Here is a 7,604-nt window from a genome sequence, read left to right on the forward strand (position 1 = left end):
CACTGTGGTTTACCAAGAAGCAATTCAGCTGCTGCCCCTTTCACAGCAAAATGCCAGGAAGTGTCACTGAAGCCTGAGTTCCGACTGCCCTTGCTGGGTGCATCTCAGACCAAGCGCAAAGGAGACATATGAGATATCAAGGTCTCCCCGGCTCCCTTTGCTGCACCTGGGTTCAGAGGAGAGTAGGGTCACGTCACTGTGATATACAGGAGGCTGCTGGACGGGAACAAGGTAGAGGCAAAGGCGGATGGATACCCTGTCCCCTCCTGAAGCCCAGGAGGGAGCCCGTGGGCAGGCAGGGGAGCAGGGCACCCTGACGTGTTCTGGGCTCATTCTGAGGACAGGTGCTTTCTTCAGGAGGGAAATAATGCGCACAAGTGTTAGATGTGACACTTTCACAACATTCGCATTCTTGCTCAGGGCATGGCACACCTTGGCTCTGAGAGGAGCAGGAGCCCAGGGCTCCACGTTCTGTGGATGCCTTCTCTCCACATGAGGTACCTTCTCTCCAGGTCTGCTGCCATTGCCTTTTCTATGCCAGAGGGAAGAACTGGACCTAAAAGGAGAAGTCTTTCCATGGCTCGTTAGACAGCAAAACCCGAGCTGACCCGACGTAAGGCTATTTCTCATTTTCACTGATCCCACTGGGAGTGAACATGCACACATTTCCCTGAAGCATATTCACGAGTTTGGTGATGGGTGCCGCCTCAGCCACCCCACCACCAGGGTGTCATGTAAAATGGCACGTGCAGCATGCCACTCTTCCAGAGCTGCAATGTTCTTGATTCCGAAAATGCTTAAGGCTTTGGGTAAGGGCTTGTGGACCTGGGTGGGAAAGACGTACCTAAAGTCCCCATTTCACACCCCAGGAATCAACTTCCAGTAGACTCTTCACTGAGGAAAATCAAGGCACCTGAATAGAAAGCTGGCTCCAGGTGGCTTCCTCTCAATGGTGCTCTGTCCTCTGGATCCCAGTTTCCCACTTAGAAATGGGGACTTGGGCTCTGAGAAGGATGGGGAGTTTGCCCAAGGTCCCCGGAGAAATTGTGGCAGAAGCAGCCCTAGAACGTGGGTCCTGGCTGACAACCACGGCTCCTCCCACTCAAATGGATTCCTTTCCATGTCTGGGCTTTTCTCTCAAGATGCGGACATGGGAATTTGTCATCTTCACAAAATGCTAGGTCTGTGAGCCTGAAATCAGTCCTCTCCACTCCCTCTCAGGTGTCCACCAGAAGGTTGGCTGATGTCCTGTATTATCAGTTCCCTAGGTTGTCATGCGGCCTTTGCTCTGCACAAATCATCACGCCCCAAACAGAGGAACAACCCATCCAGTCTCTCTAGAGACCCCTGGGCAGGGTGCCAAAGAAAGTGAGCCCAGATAAAGGAGGATGTGGGAAATTAAACTGGATCGCAAGGTGTCCCCATCAGGGCAGAGGGCTGTGAGCAGGCTGTACCTTCTTGACCCAGTGTTTAGTGGAGAGTGGGCAATTCAGAGGCCCCAGGTTCCTGCTTCCCATTTGCCTAGCCTTAATGGGCACTGTAATTATTACCAAAGGTGGTAATTTCAGGATTGTTTGTAATGACAAGAGGAAATTTGAAACAACCTCAGTGACCTTCAAGAGAAGAGAGTGAAATGCATCATGAGACACCCATGAAATGGGCAATGAAGCAGCTATACAGATGAACTGGGACATTAATTGTGCCTATGGCTTGTAGAACAGCATGTCCATCAGGTCTGGAAGTGGGCGGGGGTCCTCCAGGCTCGTCAATGCCACTTGCAGACCATTCTCCCTCAATGCTCCCTAAAATCTTCTGTCTTTGAAGCTGGAACCACTAGGATTCATGATTAGTTTTCTTTGCAGCCATCAAATTCCTACCCTAAAGTCATTAGCCCCCTTCTTCTGGACATTTGAGGTCCTGGCCAACTCTCTCCATGCTTGGAATCCTTCTACAATCTGGCCTTTAAGTTTTTGATGTCCTTTCCTCCCGTAATCACGTTCTCCTCCCCATCTCAGCTCATGGTCATACCCTTGATGATGACATTACCAAAAACTGCAACGCTATTTAGAATCTTAATTTGGGTTGTTCCATTCTCCAGTAACTCCAGCTTATCTTTCCCACGCACTCCTCTCTTTCTCCAATTCCATTAAGATTTTAATCCCTTTCAAACTTACAACCCACACACACCTTCTACCACTTAGACACCCCTTCTAACCGATGGTCCCTCCATCTTTTCTCCCTCTCCCTAGCCTCACTTCCCTCTTCCCCAGATGGGCCGTAGTGCCAATCATTTTCCCATTCTTGCTTTAGCCTCAGTCCCTTTGTCTCTTTCTCAATTTGTCTCATTCAGCTAAATCCCAAGCCTGGTTAAATCTGACTTCCCACCTCCTCTGTACCTGAGCCCACAAGGTTAAATTCACTGGTCTCTGCCTCTGCCTTGCCTTCCTACAGTCTGTGGTCACCGGCAGGCACAGTGATCCTTCTAAAGCTGAAGTCAGATCATGTTGTTTCTCTGTTCTGTATTCCCCAATGGTGCTCCATCTCTCTCACAGTAAAATACAAGGCTCTTCAAATGCCTCCCCTTTCCTGCCACTCAACACCTCTCTGACCCTCTCTTCCTGTTCCTTCCCCTCTGTGTTCTCTGCTGCAGGCATGCCAGCCTTGTAACTGGTCCTTGAACTCACCACATGTGTTTCTGCCCTGGGACGTTTGCACCTGTGGTTCCTGCTGCCTGGAATGATCTTTGCCCTGGGTATTCACATGGTTTGCTCCTTCAGGTCTTTGCTCAAATGTTACCTTCTTAGTGCTGCTTTTCATAATTATTCTATTCAAAACTAATCCTCTCTCACTCTGCCTTTCCTTCTCCTTCTCCCTGCTTAATTTGCCCAGAACATTTAGTTCCTTCTCATATCTTACATAATTTTTCATTTATTAGGCTCATTGCTTTTCTCTCCAGATAAGTATGTAAGCTCTATAATGTCTGATTCCTTTGTTAGTATATCCCCAGTGTACAGTGCAAGTAAATATCTGCTAAATGAATATTTCAAAATTATATAAACATACATGTGCATACACACATGAACAAAATGCTACAATATTATACTCTTATGTAAGAATTTATGCTTTATATATGTAATACTTAAAATGTTAACAAACATTTAATACTTCTATGGCCTAAAAAATCAAGAAAATTAAAAGCAAATACTTTCGTGGGCTGCACCATCTCCCTTATTCCCTGCAGTGCATGTCAGGGCTTCCCCAAAGAATGTGCACTCCCACAGGCTGCCTTAACAGAGGCCTGCCTCCCCATACAGGCCTGGGACCTCCAGCCTGCCCAGATCCACAGAGAAGCCCCTGACTCCTTGCCTGAAGGGTTTGACCTGCAGAGGGAAGGGGCAGTTGAATCCAGGATGAGGTCTCCTTTCATGGGCAAGCCCCAGAAAGAACCCTCATGTTCCTCTCTGAAGAGATGAATGAAGAACAGAGCCTCTTCAGCAACTGAGCCTTGGGAAGACGGTTTTTTTGGGAGTTTTTGTTTGTTTGTTTGTTTTGTTTTAGAAGGAGTCTCACTCTGTCACCCAGGCTGGCGCAATCTGGGCTCACTGCAACTTCCTCCTCCCGAGTTCAGGTGATTTTCGTGTCTCAGCCATTCCACTTACTGAGACTACAGGTGCGCTCCACCACACCCGGCTAATTTTTTATATTTTTAGTACAGACAGGGTTTCACCATGTTGGTCAGGCTGGTCTCAAACTCCTGACCTCAGGTAATTTTCTTGCCTCGGCCTCCCAAAGTGCTGGGACTACAGACATGAGCCACCGTGCCCAGCTAGGAAGACTCTTACGTTGCATGATCCGATGCAACACTTTGATGCAGGACTAGCCAGAACTTTTGTACTCAAAAGTAAAAGGTGTACACAGTGGCTGGGCGCGGTGGCCCAGGCCTGTAATCCCCAGCACTTTGGGAGGCTGAGGCAGACGGATCACGGGGTCAAGAGATTGAAACCATCCTGGTCAACATAGTGAAACCCCATCTCTACTAAAAATACAAAAATTAGCTGGGTGTGGCAGCACACACCTGTAGTCAAGCTATTCAGGAGGCTGAGGTGGGAGAATTGCTTGAACCCGGGAGGTGGAGGTTGCAGTGAGCCAAGATGGCGCCACGGCACTCCAGCTTGGTGACAGAGCGAGACTCCATCTCAAAAAAAAAAAAATGCACACAGCGGTGCCACTACCAGGATGGCTCCCTCCAATAATAAGTTGATCCCAAATTCAATTCAGAAGCACAAGTCAGACTGCAGAGTTGGGGGTGTGCTGCTGCTATGGGAGAAAATTAGGTATCCATCTAGGCCTGCTTGCCATGTGAAGTCTTCAGAGAGCATTGCCCTCTGGCAGTAAGGTGGAGAAGATAGCTTACGGCTATATTTAAAAGGTGAATTGCTACATTAAAATTATGTGTACCGCATTCACAGGAGGAAGCAGCCCAGCCCCTTGATATTAGCAGCGGGTCTGTCTGAGACAAGCTCTGAGCAGACTGGAGGGCCTGCTGCTGGGGCCCTGCAGTAAGAGCAGGTGTCAGCAATTAGCATGATTGCCACCTGGCCCCTAAGGATCTCCGCTTTCCGTAGTGTCTTTGTCTGTCACCTCCCATGCTGTACCAAGTCATGTCACTTCTGAGTTTAGGTTGCAGAACACACTCAGTTTCTGTCTTGCCCTCACTCTCCCCTGCCCCTTAGAATATGCTCTCTGGAGGACATCAGCTTCCATGTCATGTTTAGCCCTATAGAGAGGCCTGCATGGCAAGGAACTGAAGCCTCCTACCAGCAAGCACGTGATCCTCAGCCCCCCGCCAAGCACTCAGATGCTGCAGCTCCAACTGATAGCTTGATTGCAATCTTATCAGAGACCCTGAGGCAGCACCACCCACCAAAGCCACTCCCAGATTCCTGACTCAGAAACCTTGTAACAAAACATTTGTTATCTCTAGCTACCCTGTGTTGAGGTTACTCAGCAAGAGATAACTAATAGTAATTTTGGTACTATGGAAGTACAGCACTGCTGCCACACACACCTAAAACATGAGTGTCTTCAGAACCAGGCAGTGGGCACTAGCTGGGAGGCCTTATGGAAGGCATTCACAAAAGCCTAAATTGCCTGGGACAGGCTGTCAGTAGCATTTGAATTTGAGGAGGCGACTGGTAGGGGCATAAAGGAAAGTGAGGAAAATTTGACTGGATGTGAGAGACAACGGGGTCCTTGTTATGCAGTGGTGGAAAGCTGAGCAATACCACTGCATGCAGGAATTCAGGAGTTAGGAGATGATTTAATAAACTAGGTGATCTAGCCAAGGACATTCTTCAAGGCAGAGAGTTCAGGGTTCTGCCTGGTGTCTTCTTGTTGCTTATGGTAAAATATGAGAGAAGAGAGATACATTGAAGATAAAGGAACCAAAATTTGCTGTTTTTGAAGATTCCCAGCCTCTTCAGATGGCAAGTGATGCTAAAATTAAGAAATGACTTCTGAGCAAAGATCAAACACAGGAAATTCTCAGTAAAGCATAGTTCAGAGATGAAGCCAAGTGCGTGACTGAAAAATCCTTTGTTAAGACCTCAGAAAGATCAAAGATGGTGCCTCTGAATATCATTAAGCCAGACAAAAGGCTCTCTAAAATTTTAAAAGTATGCTTCACAGATCCTCTCCATCACACAAGAGAGCTGTTCCTCAGCAGAAATTCAAAATGAGGAAGGACTTGCATCGAAGAGGATTGTGGGTGTCACTTTTGTCTAATAGAGTAAACCCCAGTGAGATTCACATGAGACCCACAATGTTTTTAAGAGAATTACATCCCTAGAAACACCTCTAGCTTGGACTGACATAGACAGTTCACAAAGAAGAGAGAACTTTGGACCTGTAATTTCTTTAAGCAGAAGAAGCTGAAAAAACCATACAGAGTACCTGTCATGAAAAAAATAGATGACTCAGAGGTGGGTCCAAGAGCCCAGAGAATGGAATTAAGAGCTATGGAGCTATTTCTGGGCAGTGTAGGGCTGAGTCCTGAGCACAGGACTCCCACCATTGCCCAGAGGGACTGCTATGGACCAGGGCTCCCTTTTGCTCCCATTTTCCCTCTTTCGAAACAAGAATGTTTATACAGTTATTCCCTGCCTGTTACACCAATGTCGGGTGTGTGCAGGACAGATGGATATCTTGTCTCTTTATGTCACAGGTCTTCAGATTGAGAATTATGTCCGAGGAACTATACCTGAGGAACTTCTTCCACACTTGGATCTGATTTTGAGAGTGAGATTCTGGACTTTGAGCTGATTCTGTGATGGGGATACAATTTGGCTGGGGGAGGAAGGGGGAAGATCTGGGGAGGGTTGGTTGTGTCTATCATGCAGAGGAACATGAATCACTGGTGGCCAAGTCATGAGCTGTGGTTGTCAGTTTCTAGGATGACCCCTCCCACGTGTCAGGGTCAGTCTGTGTGATCAGAAGACAACATAAGTGATAGTATGTTACTTCTTCTTCTTTTTTTTTGAGAACTGAGTCCCACTCTGTTGCCCAGGCCAGAGTACAGTGGTGCAATCTTGGCTCACTGCAACCTCCAGCTCCTGGGTTCAAGTGATTCTCCTGCCTCTGTAGCAAGACGAGCCGCAGACAAAACCCCTCAGACACTGAGTCGAAGAAGGAAGGGCTTTATTTGGCCAGGAGCATCAGCAAGACTCAAGTCTCAAAAACCAAGCTCCCGAGTGGGCAATTCCTGTCCCTTTTAAGGGCTTACAACTCTAAGGGGGTTCACGTGAGAGGGTCGTGATCGATTGAGCAAGCAGGGGATACGTGACTGGGGGCTGCCTGCAGTGGTAATCAGAATGGAACAGAACAGGACAGGGATTTTCACAGTGCTTTTCCATACAACATCTGGAATCTATAGATAACATAACCGGTTAGGTCAGGGGTCGATCTTTAACCAGGCCCAGGGCTCAGTGCCAGGCTGTCTGCCTGTGGATTTCATTTCTGCCTTTTAGTTTTTACTTCTTCTTTCTTTGGAGGCAGAAATTGGGCATAAGACAATATGAGGAGTGGTCTCTTCCCTTATTCCCCCCGTTGGAGAACCTCACTCATTAGTGGGAGGTCTCACTTTTATTTTCACTAGCCATGTCTTCTTGCAATACAGATTGAGAGTGATTCATATAGTACACTCGTGCTGAAGCATTTTGATGAACTAAGGTAGCAATGAAGCTTTTTATCATTTGAAAAAGTACAGGTAGCAAACAAGGGAGCAGTAAGCAGGTTCCTATTATTATTATAACCCTTATTATGAGAGTTTTAAATCTTCTTAAGCCTGGGAACCATTTTCCAAACATGGACCTAGGGTCAAATCCATCACACACTTGCATGGGCACATGTGCCAGTTTTGTCATATCTCTAACTATGTCTTCAACTCTTTGCCCTTGATTATCTATGTGTAGACAGCAATTAGTAAGGTTAAATTTCCCATAGACCCCTCCTTTAGCTGCTAGCAAGTAGTCGAGAGCCAATCTATTTTGATAGATAGCATTTCTCATCTGAGTTTCTTGCCAGGCCAGACTGGTCAAGGCTCTGTC

This window comes from Colobus angolensis, unplaced genomic scaffold (genome assembly GCF_000951035.1).
Source record: "Colobus angolensis palliatus isolate OR3802 unplaced genomic scaffold, Cang.pa_1.0 Scaffold42, whole genome shotgun sequence".
NCBI lineage: Eukaryota > Metazoa > Chordata > Mammalia > Primates > Cercopithecidae > Colobus > Colobus angolensis.